The sequence below is a fragment of the Oncorhynchus gorbuscha genome, linkage group LG18 (genome assembly GCF_021184085.1).
Source record: "Oncorhynchus gorbuscha isolate QuinsamMale2020 ecotype Even-year linkage group LG18, OgorEven_v1.0, whole genome shotgun sequence".
NCBI lineage: Eukaryota > Metazoa > Chordata > Actinopteri > Salmoniformes > Salmonidae > Oncorhynchus > Oncorhynchus gorbuscha.
The window spans coordinates 83,246,802-83,261,348 of record NC_060190.1 but is presented as its reverse complement, the minus strand read 5'-3'; the positions used below and the strand labels follow the sequence as shown (position 1 = coordinate 83,261,348).

At 45.6% G+C, this 14,547-nt stretch overlaps 1 pseudogene; it reads right to left on the bottom strand.

The window, feature by feature from the left end:
* Nucleotides 1-804: 804 nt before the first annotated feature.
* The window catches only part of LOC124003955, a 220,233-nt pseudogene continuing 206,490 nt past the window's right edge, over nucleotides 805-14,547 (bottom strand).

Below are 14,547 nucleotides of genomic sequence, written 5' to 3'. Positions count from 1 at the left end.
ACAATATATCAGTCATCGAGATATGTACCACAATATATCATTAATCGAGATATCTACCACAATATATGAGTCGCAGAGATATCTACCACAATATATGAGTCACAGAGATATCTACCACAATATATGAGTCACAGTTTAGGAACACCAATCAATCCCTATCCACATCGATATCTACCACAATATATCAGTCATCCAGAGATATCTACCACAATATATCAGTCACAGAGATATAGCCACCACTAACATTGAGTGGCTGCTCACAGAGATACACTGACCACAATTTTAATCAGTTGATGGAAATGATGAAATATCTAGCCACTTTAAACAATGCTACCTATCAGTCACATTATTCATCTCATATGCATATGTATATCTACCTACAACATCGACTGCATCCTTATGTAACACATGTATCACTAGCCACTTTAACTATGCCACTTTGTTTACTTTGTCTACACACTCATCTCATATGTATATACTGTAGATATCTACTGTATGCTGCTCTGTACCATCATATTCATATATCCTTATGTACATGTTCCTTATCCCCTACACTGTGTATAAGACAGTAGTTTTGGAATTGTTAGTTAGATTACTTGTTGGTTATCACTGCATTGTCGGAACTAGAAGCACAAGCATTTCGCTACACTCGCATTAACATCTGCTAACCATGTGTATGTGACAAATAAAATTTGATTTGATTTGATTTTGATTTGACAAAAAGAACAGCTGCATTTATCCATTTATAACAGAACAAGTTAGTCATTGTAAATGGAGGAGTCAGTAATACAGATACATTAGTGGAACGATTTACCACATCTTCATTTATTGACATCTATGTACAGGTAACATTACTATGGTACCAAGGGTCACTGGGTCATATTGGTCATGCAAGGCAGTACTGCATACGGACAAATAAAAGAGTACAGGAACCTACAATACATTATCAATGATTCATTATTACAAAATAAACTCCTGGATGACTCACATACAGTAACGGTGCAATACAACATTTACAAAGCATTAATTAAACAATATAACATGTTAGATGGCTGTTGATATAGTTGATATAAGCTCACAGGTTGGTAGAACTGCTGGACACCAAGGTGTTTACAGGACAGATGATCTGAAACGTTATTGAAACTGACCGGTTCTGGTGTTGGCTTGACAACTTAAAGAGTGGTCGGATACCTTAAATGAAGGTCTGACACCTTAAAGGAGATGACTGGCACCTTAAAGGACAGGTCTTGCACCATAAAAGAGAGGTCTAACCAAGTTAAAGGAGCGGTCTGACTGATTAAATAGAGGTTTGACAGATTAAAGGAGGGGTCTGACTGATTAAAGGAGAGGTCTGATTGATTAAAGGAGAGGTCTGATTGATTAAAGGAGAGGTCTGATTGATTAAAGGAGAGGTCTAACCAAGTTAAAGGAGCGGTCTGACTGATTAAATAGAGGTTTGACAGATTAAAGGAGGGGTCTGACTGATTAAAGGAGAGGTCTGATTGATTAAAGGAGAGGTCTGATTGATTAAAGGAGAGGTCTGATTGATTAAAGGAGAGGTCTAACCAAGTTAAAGGAGCGGTCTGACTGATTAAATAGAGGTTTGACAGATTAAAGGAGAGGTTTGACAGATTAAAGGAGGGGTCTGATTGATTAAAGGAGGGGTCTGACTGATTAAATAGAGGTTTGACAGATTAAAGGAGAGGTTTGACAGATTAAAGGAGGGGTCTGATTGATTAAAGGAGAGGTCTAACCAAGTTAAAGGAGCGGTCTGATTGATTAAATAGAGGTTTGACAGATTAAAGGAGAGGTCTGATTTATTAAAGGAGAGGTCTGATTGATTAAAGGAGAGGTCTGACTGACTAAAGGAGCGGTCTGACTGATTAAAGGAGGGGTCTGACAGATTAAAGGACGGGTCTGATTGATAAAAGGAGAGTTCTAACCAAGTTAAAGGAGCGGTCTGACTGATTAAATAGAGGTTTGACAGATTAAAGGAGAGGTTTGACAGATTAAAGGAGAGGTCTGATTGATTAAATAGAGGTCTGACTGATTAAAGGAGGGGTCTGACACCTTAAAGGAGAGGTTTGACTGATTAAAGGAAAGGTATACTTGTATGTATGAGTGACTGTGGTCAACAGCCACAACAGAGGTATTATTATTGAACAACTGTTAATGATGAAGAACGTACTGCAGATATCTGTACTACACAGGAAGTACATATGGTGATACAGGAGTCAGGGGTCACCACTCACAGTCACGAATCTGTAATAAAACACATCACATTAAGGCTACAACATCTAGAGGCAATGGGTAACATCAACTCAACACAAACATCCATTCTGCTCCACAACACCTACTGATGTAGCCGTCATCTTCATGCATTAGACGTCATATATATCTCCTCCTCCTCACACACTGACCGAGGGCCAAGCTTCACGCAGGTAGCTAGCTACAGGTAGTTACAGGTAGCTGGCACTTTGACATCATCACACTCAACTTGCCAATTGAGTCCTCAGAGACACAGAGAGGCAGGGGATGGAGGCGGGACTTGGGAGTTATACAGTTACACACAGTTAATCTCAGACTGGGTCACGTTTATGTCAATGAAGTCATCTGCCAATCCTAGAGCATGTGGGAGAGGACTAATCGGAGAATAGGCTGGCGAAGGACTTGCGGATGTTCCGGATGGTCTCGGCCTTGGCTTCGTCCTCTCCACCCGCCGAGGAGCTGGTCGAGCTGGAGCGGAAGAACGACGCATCTCCCAAAGCGCTGAAGGCATTGGTCAGGGACTGGGACTTACTGAAACAGACAGAGACATACCGTTAACCCTAATAATAACTCCTAACCTTAGGTCCTAATCTGGCCAGGGACTCTGGTATTTACTGCAGAGACAGAGACATCACATTAAACCTGACTTTAAACCCTTACACAAAAGCTAACCTGGTCAGAGACTGGGACTTACCGCAGAGATATCACATTAAACCTTTGAATGGAAACACTTTGAAGTTTGTGGAAATGTGAAATGAATGTAGGAGAATATAGCACATTAGATCTGGTAAAAGATAATGAAAACAAAAAAACACGCGTTTTCTATTATAATTATTTTCATCATCTTTGAAAAGCAAGAGAAAGGCTATAATATAATACTGCAGTTTTGCGCAATTTAGCAGGGTGTGTGCATAGTTTCACAGTATTTTGCATCAAGTCTGCCCAAATGTGCCAAATTTGTCAATTGATACATTTTCAACTACAAAACTACAGAGAGCATACAAGAATCCTATGGTAATACAACATTTAAGTTTACAAACTCCCAGCAATGTCATACATGATGGATCATTAGCTTATACACTAACGTTCACACATCTACAGTTGAAGTCGGAGGTTTACATACACCTTAGTCAAACACATTTAAACTCAGTTTTTCACAATTCCTGACATTTAATCAGAGTAAAAATTCCCTGTTTTAGTTAGTTTAGTTAGGATCACCACTTTATTTTAAGAATGCGAAATATCAGAATAATAGTAGAGAGAATGATATATTTCAGCTTTTACTTATTTCATCACATTTCCAGTGGGTCAGAAGTTTACATACACTCAATTTGTATTTGGAGCATTGCCTTTAAATTGTTTAACTTGGGTCAAACGTTTCAGGTAGCCCTCAACAAGCTTCCAACAATAAGTTGGGTGAATTTTGGCCCATTCCTCCTGACAGAGCTGGTGTAACTGAGTCAGGTTTGTAGGCCTCCTTGCTCTCATTCGCTTTTTCAGTTCTGCCCACAAATGTTCTATAGGATTGAGGTCAGGGATTTGTGATGGCCACTCCAATACCTTGACTTTGTTGTCCTTAAGCCATTTTGCACAACTTTGGAAGCATGCTTGGGGTCATTGTCCATTTGGAAGACCCATTTGCGACCAAGTTTTAACTTCCTGACTGATGTCTTGAGATGTTGCTTCAATATATCAACATAATTTTCCGTCCTCATGATGCCATCTATTTTGTGAAGTGCACCAGTCGCTCCTGCAGCAAAGCACCCCCACAACATGATGCTGCCAACACCGTGCTTCACAGTTGGGATGATGTTCTTCGGCTTGCAAGCCTCCCTCTTTTTCATTCTAACATAACAGTGGTCATTATGGCCAAACAGTTTTATTTTTGTTTCATCAAACCAGAGGACATTTCTCCTTTGTCCCCATGTGCAGTTGCAAACTGTAGACTTTTTATGGCAGTTTTGGAGCAGTGGCTTCTTCCTTCCTGAGCGGCCTTTCAGGTTATGTCGATATAGGACGGCTGCGTGGTCCTATGGTGTTTATACTTGCGTACTATTGTTTTCTACACCTGCATTGCTTGCTGTTTGGGGTTTTAGGCTGGGTTTCTGTACAGCACTTTGAGATATCAGCTGATGTACGAAGGGCTATATAAATCAATTTGATTTGATTTGATTTGATGAACATGGTGCCTTCAGGAGTTTTAAAATTGCTCCCAAGGATGAACCAGACTTGTGTAGGTCTACATTTTTTTTCTGAGGTCTTGGCTGATTTCTTTTGATTTTCCCATGATGTCAAGCAAAGAGGCACTGAGTTTGAATGTAGGCCTTTAAATACATCCACAGGTACACCTCCAATTGACTCAAATTATGTAAATCAGAAGCTTCTAAAGCCATGACATCATTTTCTGGAATTTTCTAAGCAGTTTAAAGGCACAGTCAACTTAGTGTATGTAAACTTCTGACCCACTGGAATTGTGATACAGTGAATTATAAGTTAAATAATCTTTCTGTAAACAATTGTTGGAAAAATTACTTGTGCCATGCACAAAGTAGATGTCCTACCCGACTTGCCAAAACTATAGTTATTATCAAGAAATTTGTGGAGTGGTTGAAAAACGAGTTTTAATGACTCCAACTAAAGTGTATGTAAATTTCCGACTTCAACTATAGATGGCTAGGCAGTGTGATTTTGGAGCCAGAGACAGCAGGGGTTCAAACTGTAGAACCCAGTTCCTACATTTGAAAATAAAAATAGATTTTATCAACAAAACTATGCTACATTTTATTTCTGGGACCCTCAAGATGACAAATCAGAGCAAGATTACTGAATGTAAGTATATTGTTTACCTTCAGACGTGGGTGAATGTATCAAACCAGTTGCAGTGATGAAAGTGTTTTGTTGTTTTGCACTCTCCTCAAACAATAGTATGGTATGTTTTCACTGTAATAGCTACTGTAAATTGGACACTGAAGTTAGATTAACAAGAATTGAAGCTTTTTGCCAATATAAGATACGCCTATGTCCTGGAAAGTTTGTTGTTACAACGTCATTCTAGTCACATTAGCGCACGTTAGCAACAACCGTCCCAGTATAGGGACATCGATCCCATAGAGGACCCTGAAGCTAACCTGGTCAGGGACTGAGATTTACTGCTGAGACAGAGAAATCACGTTAAACCTGACCTTAAACCCTGAAGCTAACCTGGTCAGGGATTTACTGCTGAGACAGAGACATCATGTTAAACCTGACCGTAAACCCTGAAGCTAACCTGGTCAGGGATTTACTGCTGAGACAGAGACATCACGTTAAACCTGACCGTAAACCCTGAAGCTAACCTGGTCAGGGATTTACTGCTGAGACAGAGACATCACGTTAAACCTGACCTTAAACCCTGAAGCAACCTGGTCAGGGATTTACTGCTTAAACCATGAAACCTGACCTTAAACCCTGAAGCTAACCTGGTCAGGGATTTACTGCTGAGACAGAGACATCACGTTAAACCTGACCTTAAACCCTGAAGCTAACCTGGTCAGGGATTTACTGCTGAGACAGAGACATCATGTTAAACCTGACCTTAAACCCTGAAGCTAACCTGGTCAGGGATTTACTGCTGAGACAGAGACATCATTAAACCTGACCGTAAACCCTGAAGCTAACCTGGTCAGGGATTTACTGCTGAGACAGAGACATCATGTTAAACCTGACCTTAAACCCTGAAGCTAACCTGGTCAATTTACCTGAGACAGAGACATCACATTAAACCTGAAGGTCAGGGATTTACTGCTGAGACAGAGACATCATGTTAAACCTGACCTGAAGCTAACCTGGTCAGGGATTTACTGCTGAGACAGAGACATCATGTTAAACCTGACCTTAAACCCTGAAGCTAAACCCTGAAGCTAACCTGGTCCCTGAAGCTAACCTGGTCAGGGATTTACTGCTGAGACAGAGACATCATGTTAAACCTGACCTTAAACCCTGAAGCTAACCTGGTCAGGGATTTACTGCTGAGACAGAGACATCATGTTAAACCTGACCTAACCTGGTCAGGGATTTACTGCCTCACGTTAAACCTGACCTTAAACCCTGAAGCTAACCTGGTCAGGGATTTACTGCTGAGACAGAGACATCATGTTAAACCTGACCTTAAACCCTGAAGCTAACCTGGTCAGGGATTTACTGCTGAGACAGAGACATCATGTTAAACCTGACCTTAAACCCTGAAGCTAACCTGGTCAGGGATTTACTGCTGAGACAGAGACATCACGTTAAACCTGACCTTAAACCCTGAAGCTAACCTGGTCAGGGATTTACTGCTGAGACAGAGACATCACATTAAACCTGACCTTAAACCCTGAAGCTAACCTGGTCAGGGATTTACTGCTGAGACAGAGACATCATGTTAAACCTGACCTTAAACCCTGAAGCTAACCTGGTCAGGACATTACTGCAGAGACAGGGATTTACATCACGTTAAACCTGACCTTAAACCCTGAAGCTAACCTGGTCAGGGATTTACTGCTGAGACAGAGACAACCGCAGAGACATGTTAAACCTGACCTTAAACCCTGAAGCTAACCTGGTCAGGGATTTACTGCTGAGACAGAGACATCATGTTAAACCTGACCTAAACCCTGAAGCTAACCTGGTCAGGGATTTACTGCTTAGACAGAGACATCACGTTAAACCTGACCTAAACCTGACCCTGGTAAACCCTGAAGACTAACCTGGTCCTGGTCAGGGATTTACTGCTGAGACAGAGACATCATGTTAAACCTGACCTTAAACCCTCAACCTGGTCAGGGTCAGGGATTTACTGCTGAGACAGAGACATCACGTTAAACCTGACCTTAAACCCTGAAGCTAACCTGGTCAGGGATTTACTGCTGAGACAGAGACATCATGTTAAACCTGACCTTAAACCCTGAAGCTAACCTGGTCAGGGATTTACTGCTGAGACAGAGACATCATGTTAAACCTGACCTTAAACCCTGAAGCTAACCTGGTCAGGGATTTACTGCTGACCCTGAAGCTAACCTGGTCAGGGATTTACTGCTGAGACAGAGACATCACATTAAACCTGACCGTAAACCCTGAAGCTAACCTGGTCAGGGATTTACTGCTGAGACAGAGACATCACGTTAAACCTGACCGTAAACCCTGAAGCTAACCTGGTCAGGGATTTACTGCTGAGACAGAGACATCATTTAAACCTGACCTGCTAACCTGGTCAGGGATTTACAGACAGAGACATCACGTTAAACCTGACCTTAAACCCTGAAGCTAACCTGGTCAGGGATTTACCTGAAACCTGACCTTAAACCCTGACAACCTGGTCAGGGATTTACTGCTGAGACAGAGACATAAACCTGACCGTAAACCCTGAAGCTAACCTGGTCAGGGATTTACTGCTGAGACAGAGACATCATGTTAAACCTGACCGTAAACCCTGAAGCTAACCTGGTCAGGGATTTACTGCTGAGACAGAGACATCACGTTAAACCTGACCGTAAACCCTGAAGCTAACCTGGTCAGGGATTTACTGCTGAGACAGAGACATCATGTTAAAGCCTGACCTTTAAACCTGAGGGATTTACCGTAAACCCTGATTAAACCTGACCTGACCTAAACCCTGAAGCTAACCTGGTCAGGGATTTACTGCAGAGACCTGGTCAGGGAGAGACATCATGTTAAACCTGACCTTAAACCCTGAAGCTAACCTGGTCAGGGATTTACTGCTGAGACAGAGACATCACATTAAACCTGACCTTAAACCCTGAAGCTAACCTGGTCAGGGATTTACTGCTGAGACAGAGACATCATGTTAAACCTGACCGTAAACCCTGAAGCTAACCTGGTCAGGGATTTACTGCTGAGACAGAGACATCATGTTAAACCTGACCTTAAACCCTGAAGCTAACCTGGTCAGGGATTTACTGCTGAGACAGAGACATCATGTTAAACCTGAAGCCCTGGTTAAACCTGAGACAGAGACATCATGTTAAACCTGACCGTAAACCCTGAAGCTAACCTGGTCAGGGATTTACTGCTGAGACAGAGACATCACCTTAAACCCTGACCCTAAAGTTAACCTGGTTAGGGATTTACAGAGACATCACGTTAAACCTGGATTTACTGCTTTACTGAGACAGAGACATCACGTTAAACCTGACCTTAAACCCTGAAGCTAACCTGGTCAGGGATTTACTGCTGAGACAGAGACATCATGTTAAACCTGACCTTAAACCCTGAAGCTAACCTGGTCAGGGATTTACTGCTGAGACAGAGACATCATGTTAAACCGTAAACCCTGAAGCTAACCTGGTCAGGGACCCTGACCTGGTAAATTTACTGCCAGAGACATCACCTTAAACCTGCCCTAAAGTTAACCTGGTCAGGGATTTACTGCTGAGACAGAGACATCACGTTAAACCTGACCTTAAACCCTGAAACTAACCTGGTCAGGGATTTACTGCTGGTTAGACAGAGACATCACGTTAAACCTGACTGCAGAGACATCACATTAAACCCTGAAGCTAACCTGGTCAGGGATTTACTGCAGAGACAGAGACATCACGTTAAACGTTAAACCTGACCTTAAACCCTGAAGCTAACCTGGTCAGGGATTTACTGCTGAGACAGAGACATCACGTTAAACCTGACCTTAAACCCTGAAGCTAACCTGGTCAGGGATTTACTGCAGAGACAGAGACATCACGTTAAACCTGACCTTAAACCCTGAAGCTAACCTGGTCAGGGATTTACTGCTGAGACAGAGACATCACGTTAAACCTGACCCTAAACCCTGAAGCTAACCTGGTCAGGGATTTACTGCAGAGACAGAGACATCACGTTAAACCTGACCTTAAACCCTGAAGCTAACCTGGTCAGGGATTTACTGCTGAGACAGAGACATCACGTTAAACCTGACCGTAAACCCTGAAGCTAACCTGGTCAGGGATTTACTGCTGAGACAGAGACATCACATTAAACCTGACCGTAAACCCTGAAGCTAACCTGGTCAGGGATTTACTGCTGAGACAGAGACATCATGTTAAACCTGACCGTAAACCCTGAAGCTAACCTGGTCAGGGATTTACTGCTGAGACAGAGACATCATGTTAAACCTGACCGTAAACCCTGAAGCTAACCTGGTCAGGGATTTACTGCAGAGACAGAGACATCATGTTAAACCTGACCTTAAACCCCTGGTCAAGCTAACAGAGACTGGTCAACCTGGTCAGGGATTTACTGCTGAGACAGAGACATCATGTTAAACCTGACCGTAAACCCTGAAGCTAACCTGGTCAGGGACTTACTGCAGAGACATCACATTAAACCTGACCTTAAATCTAACCCTAAAGCTTACTAGAACAAACACACAGTACATCAGGGTAATGGCTCTGACAACATTATCACCATGTCACCATTTTTGTTTAATGTAGCTAAAGCTCTTACTTCAGCAGTGGATGGCCCTTGGGTGCTGGCGGTTCTTCAACCAGAGGTTCAGCTTTATCTGATTCTGGGGCTGGGGCTGAGACTGGTGGGGATGAGGCTGAGACTGGGGCTGAGACTGGGGCTGGGAATGAGGCTGAGACTGGAGCTGGGGATGAGGCTGAGACTGGGGATGAGGCTGAGACTGGGGATGAGGCTGAGACTGGGGATGAGAATGGGGATGGGAATGAGACTGAAACTGAGACTGGTGTAGGCTCTGGAGCAGGCTCAGGGGCCATGGCAGTGCCAGTGGAGGACATGGGCATCATAATAGGGGTAGGGTCTGGGTGAAAGTCTGGGGAAAGGACCGTTGGTGGCTGAGCTTTAGCTGGAGACTGGGGAAAGAAAGGGGACTGCACCCTCCCAGGGGACCTCTTTGGGGACAGGGACTGGCCTGGCACCCTGGATGAAAACACAGCATCAGGACTGGGCTTCAGGCCAATGGGTGGAGGGGGGGTCTGGGGTTTGGGCTGGATCAGGGGCTTGGAGTTGCGGCGTACAGGAGGTATAGGCTTGGGCTTGGGAGGCAGAGGGGGCAGCTCTGCTGGCTTTCCTGGGGGAGGGGCTGCTGATGGAGACACCTGAGGCTGGGGCTTGGGCTGCTGTGTAGTGGGGGCAGTGGTTGGAACTGGGGGTGAGACAGGAGAAGGGGTCGGGGATAGGACTGGGAGTAAGGCGGGTGCTAGGTTGGAGGTTGGAGCTGAGACAGGGGCAGCAGGGGCTGGGGCAGGGCAGGGACTGAGACAGGGGCCAGGATTGGGGATAGGACTGGGGCTGAGACACAGGCTGGGGCTGGAGCTGGTGCTGGTGCTGGGGGTGAGACAGGAGCAGGGACTGAGACAGTGGCCAGGATTGGGGATAGGACTGGGGCTGAGACACAGGCTGGGGCTGGAGCTGGTGCTGGTGCTGGGGGTGAGACAGGAGCAGGGACTGAGACAGTGGCCAGGTTTGGGGATAGGACTGTGGCTGAGACACGGGCTGGGGCTGGAGCTGATGCTGGGGTTGAGACAGGAGCAGGGACTGATACAGTGGCCAGGTTTGGGGATAGGACTGGGGCTGAGACATGGGCTGGGGCAAGGGCTGGAGCTGGAGCTGGAGCAGGCTTTTGCACCGGGGAAGGGATAGGCTTTGGTACTTGAGCAGAGGTCGTCTTTACCACCGCAGGAGGGGGTGGCTTTGGTGGAGGGGAAGAGGATTGCTTTTGCACTGGGGCAGGGGCTGGCCTAGAGACTGGAGCAGTGTATGGTTTTGCCACTGGAGTGGAGGCTTGCTTTTGAATGGGGATGGTGGCCGCTCTTAAAACTAGAGGGGGGGCTGGCTTTGGCGGAGGGGACACCTTGGGGGCCAACTCTGCTGGAGGCTCCACACTCTGTGGCTGAGTGGGCTGGGCCTGCACGGCACCCCCTAAATGTAGGGCACAGAACAGTATCATGTTATAATACATAGTGGAAAATACAATACAAAACACAAAATAAAGAAAAACCCTAACAAAAACCAAAAAGCTTTTGTTTAAAATCTTTCTGAATCAAGTGTATGGAGACAGACAGGCAGAGAGACAGGCAGACATCACTGGTCTCAGCAAGGGAATAGAGTCAATGTGTTGGAGGGTTAAGCTAACCAGCTAACTAGCTACAAGCTATTTAGTCATTGTTAGTTTTTTTTAACCTGGATAACACTCGCCAGTCCAGCCTCCCTGCCCCATCCACCGCTGCCCCCTGGACACTGATCTCTTGGCTACATAGCTGATGCACGCTGGACTGTCCATTAATCACGGTACTCCATTCTGCTTGTTTGTTTTATCTGTCGGCCCCGTTGCCTAGTCAATGCCATTTTACCTGCTGTTGTTGTGCTAGCTGATTAGCTGTTGTTATCTCACCTACTGTTTTAGCTAGCTTTCCCAATTCAACACCTGTGATTACTGTATGCCTCGCTGTATGTCTCTCTCAAATGTCAATATGCCTGGTATACTGTTGTTCAGGTTAGTTATCATTGTTTTAGTTCACAATGGAGCCCCTAGTTCCACTCTTCATACCCCTGATGCCTCCTTTGTCCCACCTCCCACACATGCGGTGACCTCACCCATTACAACCAGCATGTCCAGAGATACAACCTCTCTCATCATCACCCAGTGCCTGGGCTTACCTCCGCTGTACCCGCACCCCACCATACCCCTGTCTGCGCATTATGTAAAGGGGGAGGAGTTGCAGTCTACTGCAGAGATAGCCTGCAAAGTAATGTCATACTTTCCAGGTCCATACCCAAACAGTTCAAACTACTAATTAAAAAAATTACTCTCTCCAGAAATAAGTCTCTCACTGTTGCCGCCTGCTACCGACCCCCCTTAGCTCCCAGCTGTGCCCTGGACACCATTTGTGAATTGATCGCCCCCCATCTAGCTTCAGAGTTTGTTCTGTTAGGTGACCTAAACTGGGATATGCTTAACACCCCGGCAGTCCTACAATCTAAGCTAGATGCCCTCAATCTCACACAAATCATCAAGGAACCCACCAGGTACAACCCTAACTCTGTAAACAAGGGCACCCTCATTGACGTCATCCTGACCAACTGGCCCTCCAAATACACCTCCGCTGTCTTCAACCAGGATCTCAGCGATCACTGCCTCATTGCCTGTATCCGCTACGGAGCCGCAGTCAAACGACCACCCCTCATCACTGTCAAACGCTCCCTAAAACACTTCTGTGAGCAGGCCTTTCTAATCGACCTGGCCCGGGTATCCTGGAAGGACATTGACCTCATCCCGTTAGTTGAGGATGCCTGGTCATTCTTTAAAAGTAACTTCCTCACCATTTTAGATAAGCATGCTCCGTTCAAAAAATGCAGAACTAAGAACAGATACAGCACAAAAACATCCTGTGGCGGACTGCAATAGCATCGAATAGTCCCAGCGATATGCAACTGTTCAGGGAAGTCAGGAACCAATACACGCAGTCAGTCAGGAAAGCTAAGGCCAGCTTATTCAGGCAGAAGTTTGCATCCTGTAGCTCCAACTCCAAAAAGTTCTGGGACACTGTGAAGTCCATGGAGAACAAGAGCATCTCCTCCCAGCTGCCCACTGCACTGAGGCTAGGTAACACGGTCACCACCGATAAATCCATGATTATCGAAAACTTCAATAAGCATTTCTCAACGGTTGGCCATGCCTTCCGCCTGGCTACTACAACCTCGGCCAACAGCTCCGCCCCCCCCCGCAGCTCCTCGCCCAAGCCTCTCCAGGTTCTCCTTTACCCAAATCCAGATAGCAGATGTTCTGAAAGAGCTGCAAAACCTGGACTCGTACAAATCAGCTGGGCTTAACAATCTGGACCCTCTATTTCTGAAACTATCCGCCGCCATTGTCGCAACCCCTATTACCAGCCTGTTCAACCTCTCTTTCATATCGTCTGAGATCCCCAAGGATTGGAAAGCTGCCGCAGTCATCCCCCTCTTCTCAAAGGGGGAGACACCCTGGACCCAAACTGTTACAGACCTATATCCATCCTACCCTGCCTATCTAAGGCCTTCGAAAGCCAAGTCAACAAACAGGTCACTGACCATCACGAATCCCACCGTACCTTCTCCGCTGTGCAATCTGGTTTCCGAGCTGGTCACGGGTGCACCTCAGCCACACTCAAGGTACTAAACGATATCATAACCGCCATCGATAAAAGACAGTACTGTGCAGCCGTCTTCATCGACCTTGCCAAGGCTTTCGACTCTGTCAATCATCATATTCTTATCGGCAGACTCAGTAGCCTCGGTTTTTCGGATGACTGCCTTGCCTGGTTCACCAATTACTTTGCAGACAGAGTTCAGTGTGTCAAATCGGAGGGCATGCTGTCCGGTCCTCTGGCAGTCTCTATGGGGGTGCCACAGGGTTCAATTCTCGGGCCGACTCTTTTCTCTGTATATATCAATGATGTTGCTCTTGCTGCGGGCGATTCCCTGATCCACCTCTACGCAGACGACTCCATTCTATATACTTTCGGCCCGTCATTGGACACTGTGCTATCTAACCTCCAAACGAGCTTCAATACCATACAACACTCCTTCCGTGGCCTCCAACTGTTCTTAAACGCTAGTAAAACCCAAATGCATGCTTTTCAACCGATCGCTGCCTGCACCCGCATGCCCGACTAGAATCACCACCCTGGATGGTTCCGACCTTGAATATGTGGACATCTATAAGTACCTAGGTGTCTGGCTAGACTGAAAACTCTCCTTCCAGACTCATATCAAACATCTCCAATCGAAAATCAAATCAAGAGTCGGCTTTCTATTCCGCAACAAAGCCTCCTTCATTCACGCCGCCAAACTTACCCTAGTAAAACTGACTATCCTACCGATCCTCGACTTCGGTGATGTCATCTACAAAATGGCTTCCAACACTCTACTCAGCAAACTGGATGCAGTTTATCACAGTGCCATCCGTTTTGTCACTAAAGCACCTTATACCATCCACCACTGCGACTTGTATGCTCTAGTCGGCTGGCCCTCGCTACATATTCGTCGCCAGACCCACTGGCTCCAGGTCATCTACAAGTACTTGCTAGGTAAAGCTCCGCCTTATCTCAGTTCACTGGTCACGATGGCAACACCCATCCGTAGCACGCGCTCCAGCAGGTGTATCTCACTGATCATCCCTAAAGCCAACACCTCATTTGGCCTCCTTTCGTTCCAGTACTCTGCTGCCTGTGACTGGAACGAATTGCAAAAATCGCTGAAGTTGGAGACTTTTATCTCCCTCACCAACTTCAAACATCAGCTATCTGAGCAGCTCACCGATCG